At 32.4% G+C, this 14,540-nt stretch overlaps 1 long non-coding RNA gene across 2 annotated transcripts in view; it reads left to right on the plus strand.

Annotated features, from left to right (window-relative positions):
- Positions 1-10,927, plus strand: part of LOC129804151 (uncharacterized) — a 36,114-nt gene extending 25,187 nt beyond the window's left edge. For both annotated transcript variants that reach the window (XR_008751937.1, XR_008751936.1), the window contains exon 2: positions 10,433-10,927. This is a non-coding gene — a long non-coding RNA (uncharacterized LOC129804151). The remainder of the gene's footprint in view (positions 1-10,432) is intronic.
- The last annotated feature ends 3,613 nt before the right edge of the window (positions 10,928-14,540 follow it).

Here is a 14,540-nt window from a genome sequence, read left to right on the forward strand (position 1 = left end):
GAAACGTTTACTATAGAGGTGGAATGATAACTTTTTGACACTATCGAATCAATAGTATCGATAAGGCTATATTTGTTAGGTTAAGCGAATGTCGACTTTTTACGCATTGTTAAGACATTCATTGTGACAGCTAATAAATATCTATGTTAGGGGAAACTGGGGCACCACCAAACAGGGGTACCACCAAACACTGCAATTTTTAAACAGGTATAAGTTTTCAGAGAATGAGACTTACATGAAATCATAGTAGGACCAAAATGTCACCCGAATTAGAGAGAAATTCGGGTGAGAAACTTTTTGAAATGCAACGATTTTTTATTCATTTACGTACACATATTGAGTTTACGTACTCAAATATATTGTAAATATCATGAAAATCCATTAATAATGCAAAATCACATAAAAAATAAGTCAAACTATGACAAACTTGAGCATATTTGCTTAATTTGATAATCATAATCAAACTTGAAAAATGACAACAAACTTTTTTTCAAATTTAACTGTTGCCTGAATTAAAAAGTAGCCCGATCTTAAAAGAGCGGTTATGAACCGGTTCATAACCGATAACAAATTTTATCTGAAATTCAATTATATTACTCCTAAGCTATTTTGGGTTATATTTTAATGATTTTGTGAATCGGTGTAATTCGGTTGTGAACCGCTGAATGACAAATATTTCGAAAATACTTTTCAGATCTAGCATCTCAGTCACCACGAGTTCGAGCCTTTTGCAAAGCATGGGACTCTTTTTCATCCCTATTGTTTGAATAAATAATTTTATTATCTACTTATACTTTACCGGTATTTTTTCTTTTTCGTGTTTATACATCAATGTTCGGAAATAATTTATAAAATGTCAATGTGATATTGACATTGACAGATAAATTAACGAAAGAATTTTTCGTTAAGTATTTCATATTTACGAAAAATAACCGAAAACACTAGAAGATGATCGATTATTCTGTTATATCGTCTCTCTTTGCAATCTATCTGTCAACTTTTCAATGAGAGAGCAAAGTCATTCATTCCATTTGGTTTTTTTTTTTAGAGAGACTGCGAGAGTAAGCAAAAGAAGCAAAAGAGTGGCACAAATGAGATTTCTTGCTGGATATAAAAATCCACATTAATATTAAAGTAATGCTGTCGGTATGAAAATTCATATGAAATTTCCTTCATGGCGCATTGCCATCGTTGCTGTTAGTCATCAAGGTGAGAAAATAGCTATTCATGTGGCTGTTTTTTTTGTTGTGGATTTCTTACTAAAAAAAAACAACCACAATTCTACAATTGAGAGAGGGACGAAATAATAATTACATGATACAGTATTGTATTGGTAAATGAAAATTTAAGGTGGAAAAGCGTTGTTTTTTTAGTAAAATTGTCGTGTGTAAAGTAAAAGTAATGTAAAATCAATATAGCCATTATTGTGGAAAATTTCCCGTAATTCGCTTTAATTGAGAAACATTGAGGATGCTCATTCCTCTCATTAGTTGTGAAAATTTTCCCTGGGTTTGAGTGACATTGAAAGTCTGCAGAGAGGAAAGAAATACTCATGGAAATGAGATTTTCGTAAAGAAGAATGAGGTCGAGTTTTGGTGTGTGTAGAGTAATTTTTTTATCAAACTTCATTAACTTTCAATGTGGCGAAATATTTTTTTTTGCTTAAAAATATCATTCAATATCTGTCTACTACACTCTTTCTGTTCAAGTGTACAAAGTTTTGTGGTGTATTAAAGTGGTATTCATTTCACTTAATACACTGACGTGTAGAAATCCCAAAAAGAAGTGTAAGCAGACGAGGAAGAGAAGAGAAAAAAATTGCTGAGGTGACTCATGCAACGATGGAACCTGAATAAATTCCTATCTTTTCTCTCTCTTTTCAACACCAAATGTATCTCATTTGCTCTCCAGAGTGGCTTTAAAAATCTTTGAGAATGTGTCAAAGACAGTTTATATGAGTAACTTTTGTTCTCTTTTTTTTTACTTTCTTATCACCACAATCTCACTAATTAAACATCAATGGACCAATTTGTTTTGTTTCACACTCAACGAAAGCTTTTAACCTCAAAATCACCGGAAACCTATTAAAGAAATTGTCAAGAAATTTGATGGGATTAACTTATTGTGGTACATTTGATTTTATATGCAAAATAAATTAAAATGGTCGCCTAATTGTCTGGTTGAGTTGTAAATCCTTCATTTCAAATTGGATGTTTGTGACAATACTTTGTTTGGGGAAAGGAAAATGAGTCGAATAGAAATTCACAAGGCGAAATATTCACTTTGCCATAAATTTTCCAATTGTGATACATTCCATCCATCGACAAAACTTTGTCAGAAAATGCCTTTGATAGAGTTTACTCAATGATTTGTTCGTGAGAAAGATCAGAAAATTTTTTATTCAAAGGGCTGTCAATGTGAATTTTGACCTAATGGACAGAAAGTCGTATTTTTGATAAGTGTGGAAACTTAACGAAAAACATTCGTTAAATTTACTGTCAATGTTCAAAATAACGATTTTCTGTTTTATTTTCTAATATGGGGTAAGTGTGCCAAATTTCGGCATAGTTGCATAAAAGCGCCAAAGTCTCATGTTTAAAATCTAATATATTTAATGGAAATTGATTTTTTTCATTCCTTCTACTTAAGGTGTGTTGCTTAGAACCTTGTAGACAGTTTATCGTCTTTATTTACTTTAAAATCATTCTTAATACATTTTAAAATGAATAAAAATGTAGACATAGCTTTGGTGCCCTATTTCGGCCACCTTCATTCTCATAGTTCCCTTGCCCTTCAGGAATTCTTCCAATGCCTTTTTCACGTCATCTTGTTTGTCGAAACTACATTTTTTGTTACTCTTTTGCATTGTATAATCTCTGGAGTATGTAAAAACTAAAAATTCATGAAAATTCGAGGAACAAAAAAGGTGGTCGGAATTACAAGCTGGCCGGAATTTGGCACACTTACCCTAATTTCAGCATTTTTACTTTGTCTTGATTTTAACAGCAATTGTAGAAATATTTAAAAGGAGTGTCATTTGGATTTGAAAAGATGTAATCAAAATGATTGGTCATTGCAAATTTTGTATTTTACTCCGAAAGGCTTGAAACTAAAGTTGTTAATGGCCCCGGCACACCTTTTAGATCGGTAAAATATTATGAAATCAAAATTCGTGTCCCTTTCTTTCTCAAAAGAAAGGCTTAACTCTATCTCATTCTTTGGGTCTCAGAATTAGACTTAACTAAATTAAATTTAGTGTGATGTTCATAAGAAGAAGAGTGCCAAAGAGAAGGAGAGACATATGCAAAACTTTAAAAAGGAAGAGGATGTGAATTTTGACTTTATGAAATTTTCCTGATCTAAATGGTGTGCCAGAGTCATAACGAGATAAATTCGTTAAGTTTACTGTAACTTTCAAAAATATATTTATATATTTTTTATCAATATTAAAGTAATAAGGTAAGCGAGGGCTTTCATGCTTCGCACATACTCTGGGTTTGAACACTCCATATTTTTCCCATATTTTTTTAATGAATCTGACCTATCTACGGCAAATTTTAATAGCTAGTCTTAAAGGAATGTGAGAATAATATGAAGTGTTCGAAACTGGAATGTGTACGAAGCCTGAAAACCTTTCCCTATATTTCATTGTGTGCTTTTTCTCTCATATTATTAGTAAAATACTAATAACAGAAATGTCTGATTTGACTCAGAAAAAACCTTAACAACTTAAAGTTTTTAACGATCTTAACGAAACTCTTTCGTTAAATTTACTGTCAATGTTGAGAAAAAGTGTTCTTCATATATTTTTAACGAAAAACTATTGTTTAAATTCGATTTCAATTGAAATTATTTTTTATTGAAATTAAAAACGAACAAATTTATATATTTCTGTGAGGATTTTTCAATTTTTGTCTTTCGTTAAATTTTTGGATCAGAGAAATGAGGTAGTTGTATACTTTCTGAATGTCTTAGGGGTGATAGCTTCTTAAAATGCTCTACAAGAATACTTTAACCGAAACATGTTTCGATGTGTTTTAAAAACAACTTTCTTTTAAAGTTTCGTTAAGTTTATCATACATGCTTACACGTGGACTTTTTCTAAAGTATAACGGTACATTTGTTAATTTGCTCAGTGAACCTTTTGAGTCATTAATCGGCTTAAAGCAGTGATGAAACTTTTTCTACTATGACATTTTTTATTTTGTTTCATCTTCTCTTTCAAATAGCAAATTGCCCATTATTTGCGACAATCTAAATGAGTTCTTTCTCATTTTACTCGCTTTGTGGCACTTTTCAAATGGCAAATGAGGAAAAACACTTTTGATATAATTGTGTGTAGGTCTCACAGCAAAAAGCGTTCTATTTTCCCGAGGTGTGAGGAATCATAATTTTTTTTTTAGAAAATGTAGAGACAAAAAAAACAAATTGGTCAAAATTGTCTGAATGTTGTGCGATATATTTTATTGTGGACAGAGTGAAAATGAATTTTTGGTTTCATAAAGAATGTCAAAAGTATGTTTTTAGAAGAGAGAGAGAGAGAGCGAGAGTGTCGTTAAAAAATATGAGTTGAGTTGAGAGTCTAGCTGTTGTTTATTAAGCATAACACATTAAAATAATAAAAAAATGAGAGAGAAATGTGCTGAAATTATGTCACAGAAAAATTGCACAATGATGCTGAGAGAGAGGAGGGAAGGTAGAAGAACGAAAGAGTGAGATTATGTGAAAGAGCTGGAGTGAAAAGTCATGATTTCAATGAAATTAGAAATAATTATGGTGTTACTCTATATATATTTTTTTGCAATACTCTGCAACAACACTTGAAAATTACTCTTGAAGTCATAATGCTTGCCTTCCCATATTTTCATTTTTTTCTTCAATTTTAATTTTAATCTCAGGAGTGAAATTACATTACAATTTTTTTTCTCTGTGTGGTTGAACGGAAGAATGTTCAATTTGAGACAAATTAACTTCCTCCACGGCTCATTGGTGTCCTTCGCAAATATTGCATCGTAATATCAAATTTTCAATGGATTTTCTCTCACACAATTGTGATGCAACTCAATAAAGATCTAATTGCAAGACAACAATGTTAGTGTATATTGTTCAAACTGAAGAGAGAGAGAAAGAGAGAGAAAGATTAAAGTCGTTCAGACAATGAATTTTAAATTTTTCCTCTTCAAGGATTACGTCTTCATAAGCATCCAGTGACGGTTTTTACTCTATTAGTATTTTATTGCTTGAATTTTATAGAGAGAGAGAAAATAGCGCATAAAACCCTTCTGTTTTTCGATAACTCGAGATTTCCTGCTTTGTATCTATAGGCCACGCCCCCTTTAGGATTTTTCACACAACTTTATTCGATTTTTTTAAAATTTAATTTCAATGTTTAACTTGAAACGCTTGAGACAAATCGTGCCCACAAATTCAGCTGAATGGAGCTGGAAGTTTCTTGTCTCTTAATATTTAAACCCCGCCCTCTATAAGGGTTACATAAAATCTAAAATATTCACCATCTTCTAGAAAAGTTTTGAGAGTGACGGGGTAATAGAGAGAATTATGAATTCACTCTAGTTTTCAATACCTTGAAATGTGGACATAATTTTGCGAATCCTGGAAGTTTTCGAAAAATGACGTCACAATATTCATTCGTACGTTTGGGCGTTAACACAGCCAGAGGCAAAACGGTTCAAGATAGCATTTTAAATATTTCGTGGAACCCTGTCATAAGTCAACCTTCAAATAATTAATTTGATTATTACCTTTCTCCAATCAATCTCCTTTCCATTCATCAAGGCCATATTTCTTGGATATTTCGCAAAAATGTCGTGCAAATTCTGTTTATTTTTTTTTGGAGTATATAAAGCTTAAGAAAAATTAATTCATGAATTCTTGTCATTTGGAGAATTTCGTCTATTTTTCCATTCCATATTATTTTCTTAACTCTCTTTTTGATGAGGTAATTCCTTGTAATTTTAACTTATTCTGATGAAAAAGGTCTCCTAACAAATTTGTGGTTTTTTACAATGAGAAAAAGAAGCTCTTACTTTGAGATAAAATATCATTTGTGCCACTTGTTTAGCAACGTGTTTATTATTTTTTTTCTCATTCTTCCGTTCCGCAGATGGAATTCACTCACAGACGGTATATTCAATAAAATATACGAACAGACAGACATTTTCAAAAGTGTTAAAAATTTCATATGTATGAATATATTTCTGCCCAATTTTGGTTTTCTCGTATAGTGTACTTACTATTTTACAAGTAAAATGCAATGGTGTTGTGTTGAACGTGAATTGTTTATAAAGTTGAATATTTTGTTTTGCCAAAAAAAAATGTTCAGCCAGAGGATTTTCTGAGAGTACACTTAGAATATTTAATAATTGATTTATTTTTTATTGGGAAGCTTTCTCAAGCAAAGTGGATATCAGAGAGAGTTGTTCAGATGAGCTGTGACATGTATCTTTGCACTGAGATGAGTGAGAGTGAATGTTTTCTATAATTTCTTGTTTTTTTTCTTTATTTACTCTTATTTGGTGAAATGTCATTGAGACATGGGACTTTGATCGGGGTTTACAGACAACAGTGTGACAATCAAGTCTTGAGATTGAAAAAGAAATGTAATGTGCTTCGTAGATAGCTTGTTTTTATACAAAAAATATCTATGATAGTGTTAGATATTCCGAGATCTTGTAATTTTAGGCCACGCCCCCTTTGGGAGCTTTTCCTCAGTAAGGACAGTGTAATGCCCTTAGACACGCTTTCGACGTAAACCGAGAGACAGTTTAACTTAATTATAATCAAAATAATGATTTGACTAAATTCCCATCAACTTCCCACTAACTAAGCCGTTTCTCGGTTTAAGCCGAATGACGGATTAGTCAAAAACTGATGGAAATGTTATCTGAACATTATTTTAATTATAATTACGTTAAGCCGTCTCTCGGCTTAAGACGTAAGTCTGTCTAGAGCATAATATCGAGGAAACATAACGTATTCTAAGCAGGTCACAACCATAAACTGAATTTTTCGTTTTATCTGAGGGCTAAGCCCACTAATAAAATAGGCCACGCCCCCTATAGAGAATGGATTTATTGTGACTGTTCTACAATTACTTTTACTTATTTTGCCTATTCCATATTAAATTGGCTTTTATTTTGTATTTGTATTTTCTGCTAATTCATTCCACAATGGCAGAAAACACCGAATAAACATAGGGGAAACATAGGAAACGTCATGCCCCTGTTTAAGACATTGACATTTTTCAGGATTTAAGAAATTTTGCCGAAGAATAAATAAAAATGCTAACTTTCTGTTACGAAAATATTGATAAAGGGAGGACCAATGCAGTTGGTTTGCTTTTGCTGGCTACAATATAAATGCAAGAAATCAATTCGTTAGAAAAGAACTTGGGGTTACGCGTGACAAAATGAATAAATGTTTTTAATAGCTACCTGAAGATCTTAGATATCTCTAATGGTGTTGTCATTATCACACTAAAATTTTCCAATTTACAAAAAAAAATTGTGAATTTAGTAAGAAATTTTGTGGGAATTTACAAAATGTTCGTATATCATTAATTCGTCAGTTGGACCAGCAATTGTGGTAACTTCCTCATCACCTCATCAGTAGTTCTTGTATAGTATGTGTATTTCCATGGTGTTAAAAGAAGTGCTGATGAGGCGAAGAAAAAGTTACGACAAATGCTGATCCAACTGTAAATTATTTACAAAAAAGTTTGTAAAAGTTTACACTTTTTTTTCACAAATATTGTTCATAATATGAGCACCTGAGGAGCATATTTTGTGTTCTTTTTTTACAAACGTTTGTTTGTACATTTTTGTTTGTCTGACAAAACTTAACAAAGAAATGACAAATTTTTAAGAACATATTTTTCGAGTGTTTACGAACAAATGTTTGTTAAGGAACAAAAAATGTTCGTCAAGAGATTATGTAACGAACAATGTTTGTGGAAAAAAAGTGCAAAAATTTTAGTGAGTTACACGATTTAGGAGCATTTTTTGTATTCCCAGTACGAATTCACAAACATTTATGCTTCTGGCACACCTCTTAGCTCGATATACTTTCATGTTTTTTCATGTTCATCACTTCAAAATATTTTCATAAGTCTATCCCATTCTTTCGGTTTCATAATAGATTGATTTAAATTGATTTTTTTGTGACATTTAAAAGAAGAAGAAGATTCCAAAAAAGTGAAATAGACATATGCAAATCTCTTAAGAAAGAAAAGAATGTGAATTTCGATTACAAGAAATTTTTCTGATCTAAAAGGTGTACCAAAGCCATTATGGCTCCGGCACATCTTTTAGATCAGGGTAATTTCATGAAGTCGAAATTCGCATTCCTTTCTCATTTGTTTTGCATATGTCTATCTCATTCTCTCGCACTCTTCTTCTTCTCTTAAATATCACTCTGAATTCAATTTAGCTCAATCAAATTTGGTGTGCGAAAGAATGAGATAGTCATATGCAAAACATGTGAGAAAGAAAGGGTTCCGAATTTTGACTTCATGAAATTTTCCTGATCTAAAAGCTATGCTGGAGCCATTACGAACAATTTTACGAAGTTTTTTTTCTGTGTAGTATCAAATCAAAACAATATTAATTGTGAGTAAATAAAATTAATGGGAACCATTTGGTTCTAGAGACTACTTGTATGACTGCAAGAAAATTTAAATTAATGAGCCGTCACATTTATACAATTTTAGCATATTTATATTTAAATTTTGTTGTGTGGATCAAGTATTGTTTTTTGGTACTAATTTAATGAAAATCTATCAATTCAAATGATTTGTAGGATAAAGTAACTCATAAAAACAATTAGCGTGAAAAATTAATTTGAATCTGAAAAATCCTAGTGTAATGCCAATAAGGGCGTGGCTTATTTTAGAAGAAGAAAAACTTTCAGTCCATGTTCACAATTTAATGTAAGGTAGTGACGTATCTCGGAAATGATCCTAGTATAAACTTTTTTATTAAGTTTTCAATCCAAAAATATCACTGCAATTAGCTATAGAATCTAAAGGGGGCGTGGTCTAAAATTACTTTTATGTTAGATTTAAGAATCTTTAGGGGAAGTGCTCATAATTTTGGACAGTCTGCTTATAAGCATCGAAGTTCCAAGTTTGAAGTGCGATATTTTCTATACTAATTGACATTTCTTGTTACTCTCTTTTCAGAAGGGTTGTTTAAAAACTTAGCAAGCTATTTATCGTCTCATTTTTATTAAAATTAGTTTTAATACGTTTAAACATGAATTGATAAGTAGAGGTGACCTTGGCTCTTATTTTGGACAACTTGGTTATTAATTTTTACAACTTGTCTGTAAATTTGGACAGCTAATCCGCCTCAATAGGATGCCCATTGTTCTTCATTTGATGAACCAATCTTACCAAGTCCTCTTCCTGTTCATGTAAGGGAAACGTAGAATGTCACAAGAAGCCCGGAAACTTTCCATATCATTCATTAAAGTGAGTTGACTTCGGTGCTCCAAGTACGTACGGATTCGCTCATTCCCTGGCCTTTCCGGAAGCCTTTCAAGGCATTTCTCGCTACGTCTCGTTCGTAGAGATGATGCTCCTTTGTTTCTCCAGGCATTTGTCCAACTTAGTCATCACAAAAGCTAAAACTTCACGAAATTTCGTGAGAAAAACACCTGTTTAAAATAAGGAGTATCACCTCACTGGTAAATGTCTTAAAACATGTACCATTTTTCACACGAAAAATCTAATTCACAAGGCAAATCTCACTTCAGGTCAAATGTACAAATCATCAGTAACGTGAATCAACACAATATTCAATGAATATTCAATAATATCACTCAAAAACAGCGAACAAACTTTGTTAGTACTTCACCAACACTAAATAAGACTGAAGTAAGCCACGAAGTTCTGTCATATTTCTTGTAAGCAATTGCTCACACTGAATTTTCAACAAAGCAATTTCAACTCAAATCATATTCAAATTTTAACGTATTTAGTGTCAAAATCTTCCAAAAAGAACAAATATTTAGATAGAATTCATTATTCATCAAATATTGGAATAAAAATCCATCATTTTAATCAATTTATTTTTAGTGTCCAATGTTATCCTCAAAGTGTCCAAAATAAGAAACTGGACAAAATTATGAGCATTTCCCCTAATTCCAAAATAGTTTCTACAAAAAAAATTAAAAGTCAGTAGTCAGTACGCTGTGTAAAGAGTTCATATTTTCTTACGATTAATATCGTACTTTTTTGTTTTCATGTTTGCGACTTATTTGTCACACACACGCTGTAGGGAAATTTTAAATTGCCGATTTCTCTTACAATCTCCACGAGATAAGTGTTAATTTGAGAGGAAGTCGTTGATGATTAGTTTTCTGATGTTTAACTATCAATCTAACTCATTTTTTTTGGTTTTTTTTCTTGCAGGTCCTAGTGGCCCATAAGTTTGAGCCACTTTGAGTGAGTCATTCGACGTTTTTTTTTTTCATTTCGGCTTTTAATACATGCCGAGAGTGTGATATATAGTGTCAGTGTTAAAGCACATCAGATAAAAAGTTAATCATCCCCACCAATTTGAGCTTTTCTTTCTTTTTTTGGGAAAGCACATAGAGACTGGCAAAAAAGAAAATTGCTGTAGAAAATTTACCATGATATAAATTTTTGCTTAAAAAAAAACAACAAAAAAAATATTAAAAAGAAAAGGATAACGTAGTACTTATGGGAATTTAAGTAATAATCTTATAGAAATAATCCGTGTGCTATTAGGATTTAAGGTAATTAATAATAATATTTGAAGTTACAAATTTAGGGCTTTTTTCCTGTTTTCTTTTTTCTGAGAACAAACAAAAAGGGGAAAATATTGTGAATAGGGAGTAGTTTTTTTTTCTAAGTTTCTCAAAGAGTTTTGAGAAAAAATAATAAAACGGTGTTTTGTTCTCCGTAAAAGCACAAAAAAAGTTTGTGAGTTAAAAAGACTGTAATAAATTTACAACGGCAATTGAGGGTTAAGGAAATAAAACGTAAAAGAAAAAAAATAGAGCAAGGATTCAAGACGTAAAAGTGTGTCCAGGATGTCGGCGACAATGAGAACAACACTACAAACTGTTCCTGAATCCTTACCGGCGGATCATGTGACAAATTCCACCACAGCAACCCAGGGAGCAACTGCCGTGGAGACAAAATCACATTCTCACACCAATGCAGCAGCCCTCAAGTCAAGATCATCTTCGGCAAAGGTGAGTCTCTCTATATTTTCTTCAATTTAATTTTTTTCTTCATTTTATTTTCAATCATTTTCTTGTGAAAATAGCAAAATGACGTCAAAGTGATAGGCACGCGAAATGGCAAATTTATGTCAATTGATTTGTTTGTACGAAAATTGGCCATTTAATTATGACGATAAAATTGTCTCATTTGACTCTCTCATGGCACAATCAGAGAGGTTTTATTGATTTGTTGATTAGTTTATTGAGAAAGCACATTATTTTACAAGTGTACTGATCAATTGATTTTCACTTCAACAGTTTCATTTTAATTTGTAAAGTCTGCTGTTTTATTTTAATTAAATTTTGTAGAAGCGGAGCTTTTTGGTTGATTTTTTCTTAAGAGTTTTGACGAATTCACCACTTGTTGTGCGTCTTGGCTAAACTTACAGATTCATGTCGCAATTGATGCAACAATGCAAGATTAGAAAATATTACAATACAAAAACTACTAATACAAAAAAATGAAAACAATCAAACAATTTTGATGAAATTACTATACAAAATTTGAATCATTTTATTTTTGATACTGTTTCGTCGCTAAAGGAGTGGAATACACTGAGTTATCACACAGGTCAATTGTAAATTAGTATTTTATGGCGATAAATAAATAAATAAATTATAAATTATTAATAAATTATAAATAAATAAATGAATTAATTTTCTATATAGGTCAATATTATTGCAAGTTAGGATGATGAAAAAACAGCAGAAGGCTGTCAAAATAGCAAGCAAGACAAACTACTAAAATAATCCGAACAAGACTTATTACGTAAATGTACAGTTCTATGTGTCAATTTAATATTTTTTCCGAAATTACGTGAATGTCACTTTAAGAGCCATTCTCATGTCCACGGTCTTTTCTGGTGGCTTGGAGGCTTTCCTCCGTACATACGCTGCGCATACAAGAGGAGAATATCTCTTTTTTAAATTGAAATTAAGCGTTTTCATAGAGTCCTTTCTGACATTCATCTGACAATCCGACCGCCATCTTGACATTTAGCTAATTCAGAAGACGGTTCTGTCACATGTCACATTGGACAATGTCATGTAGTTTCTAAAAATTCTAACCAAGGGGCTCTTTATAAGTCATTAGAGTGGCTCGGTGAGTTCTTGGATTTCCAAAAAAATATACAGTAGACTCTCAATTGGACATTTGGGGCGAAATGTCATCCGGTTTATCGATAGATTTGGTCGTCAAAGCCTTTGTAAATTCCACAAAAAGCGCTCAATTATAAAGAATCACGATAAAATAGGAGGAACTACAGCGAATTTGAACAAATTAGCCTCATAATTAAACGTGAAAATTGTCAACAAAATTTTTTGCCCGATTGAAAAAGAGCCGATTGAGCGAGAGTCTATTGTAGGTTCCCTGATTTCCTTGTGAGTTCCTTGAAAAAAAAAAAAAAAACATGAGTTCCCCAGGTTCTTTGGAAAAATACATGGGTTTCAAAGGGTTCCTCGAAAAACTATACTGGTTCCCTGCAAATATATGTTAGTTCCTCGGGTTCCCAGTGCGTTCCCCGAAAATCGTATGGGTTCCCCAGATTCCCTGGAAGTTCCATGAAAAATACATGGATTCTCCGGGTTCCCAGTAAAATAAATGAGTTCCCGGAAAACGTATGAGTACTGCGGGTTCCCTGACAAAATATATGGGTTCACGATGAGGTACCTGAAACATGCATGGGTTCCCAGAGTTCTCTGAAAGGATATATGTGTTCCCCGAGTCCCCGTAAGTTCCGCGGGTTCTCTGATCAGATTGACTCGTGTTCCTGGATTGGCTAGAGTTCCCGGATATGAGTTACCCCTTGGTTGTAACTTGAGTAGAGTTTTTTTTAAAACTAATTCTGTCAAAATCGAACGAAGGTTGAAATAAAAATGTCAAATTTTACCTCACCATGTGAGAAAGTACGGGCAGTTGATTTAAAGTACAATTAATACTCACACAAATGTCCTTATTTTTTGACAGTTTTATTCGTAAAGTGCGAAATGTTATTTATATCACCAAAAATGTTCGGATTTTAGAGATTCTACTCTAGGGTAAAATGAGGTAATATGGAACCATTTACAATTTGGGACATTTGAGATTTTCTCACTGTTTTAGAGATGCAAAAGGAAGCAAAAGCTGTTCCTTTTCTTCTTAATAGTCTTTTTCTTCTATTTCGCGGCCTTTGTATTCTCTTTGCTCATCTGAAACAATGAGAAAATCTCAAATGTCCCAAATTGTAAATGGTTCCAAATTACCTCATTTTACCGTATATCTTAAAATTTATCCGTCAAAAAATCTTCAGAATTCGAGTAGAATTCTATAGAGAATATCCACTCCTTTGCAGAAAAATGCAGATAAATTTGCATCGTATACAAATGTGCTGAATTTCTTGCTTTTTATATTGAAAATTTGACATGTAGTTTGTTTCTTCTTTTGCCAGAATATTTTTATAGAACAGCATTTCCTGGTTATATGAAATATTTCTTTATTCATTTTAGTTTTTATATTACTAATTATCCATAATGTGACACTGCGTTATGAGTAAAAGCATTATGCTTTGTTATAGGTAACACATTACTTAAAAGTCCAGAATTTATGAAAAATCTGCAGAATGACAGAAAAGCGGTTTCCAGAATAATATTTTGATGGATGTTTTACAACAATCTACTTGCTATTTTGATATTGTGCAAATAGTTTGTTCAAATAGTTCCAGGACATAGAGGTCTCGGTACCTCGGTAGCTCTAATGAGCAAAGTGTTGGATTTCAGATGCATAAGCCTTCGGTTCGATTCCCGATTGTATCGTTTTAAGACCTCCACACATTGGGAGCAATTTTCGTCAAAAAAGTTGCATTTTGACAGAATTTTGACGTTTCCTACTGCAGCACTGCAGGAAATTAGAAAAAAATTAAAAAGGGGTGGCAAAGCGTCCTAGGCTTTGCGAAATGCTCGAACTCGAGATTTAGATACTAACCTCAAAAGTATTTTCGCATCATTTACCGGTTTTCAAACGATTTGAACCGATTCATCACTCAAAAGATCCCCAGAATAGTTTTAAAAGTAATAGAATTAATTTTCAGATAAAAATTAGTTATCGGCTATGAATCGGTTCATTACCATACCGATTCAGAACCGATTGGAACCGGGTTAGTTTTATAGGAAATTCCAAGACCTTTCCAATGAACCCAAACATGATACCATTCGCTTGTTAAATGCGCTCTCTGATGTCTTTTTAATCTTTGACCTTGAAAACCGTTATTAGGAATGATTCAACGGGATTTTCA

The sequence above is a fragment of the Phlebotomus papatasi genome, chromosome 2 (genome assembly GCF_024763615.1).
Source record: "Phlebotomus papatasi isolate M1 chromosome 2, Ppap_2.1, whole genome shotgun sequence".
NCBI classification, from domain to species: Eukaryota; Metazoa; Arthropoda; class Insecta; order Diptera; family Psychodidae; genus Phlebotomus; species Phlebotomus papatasi.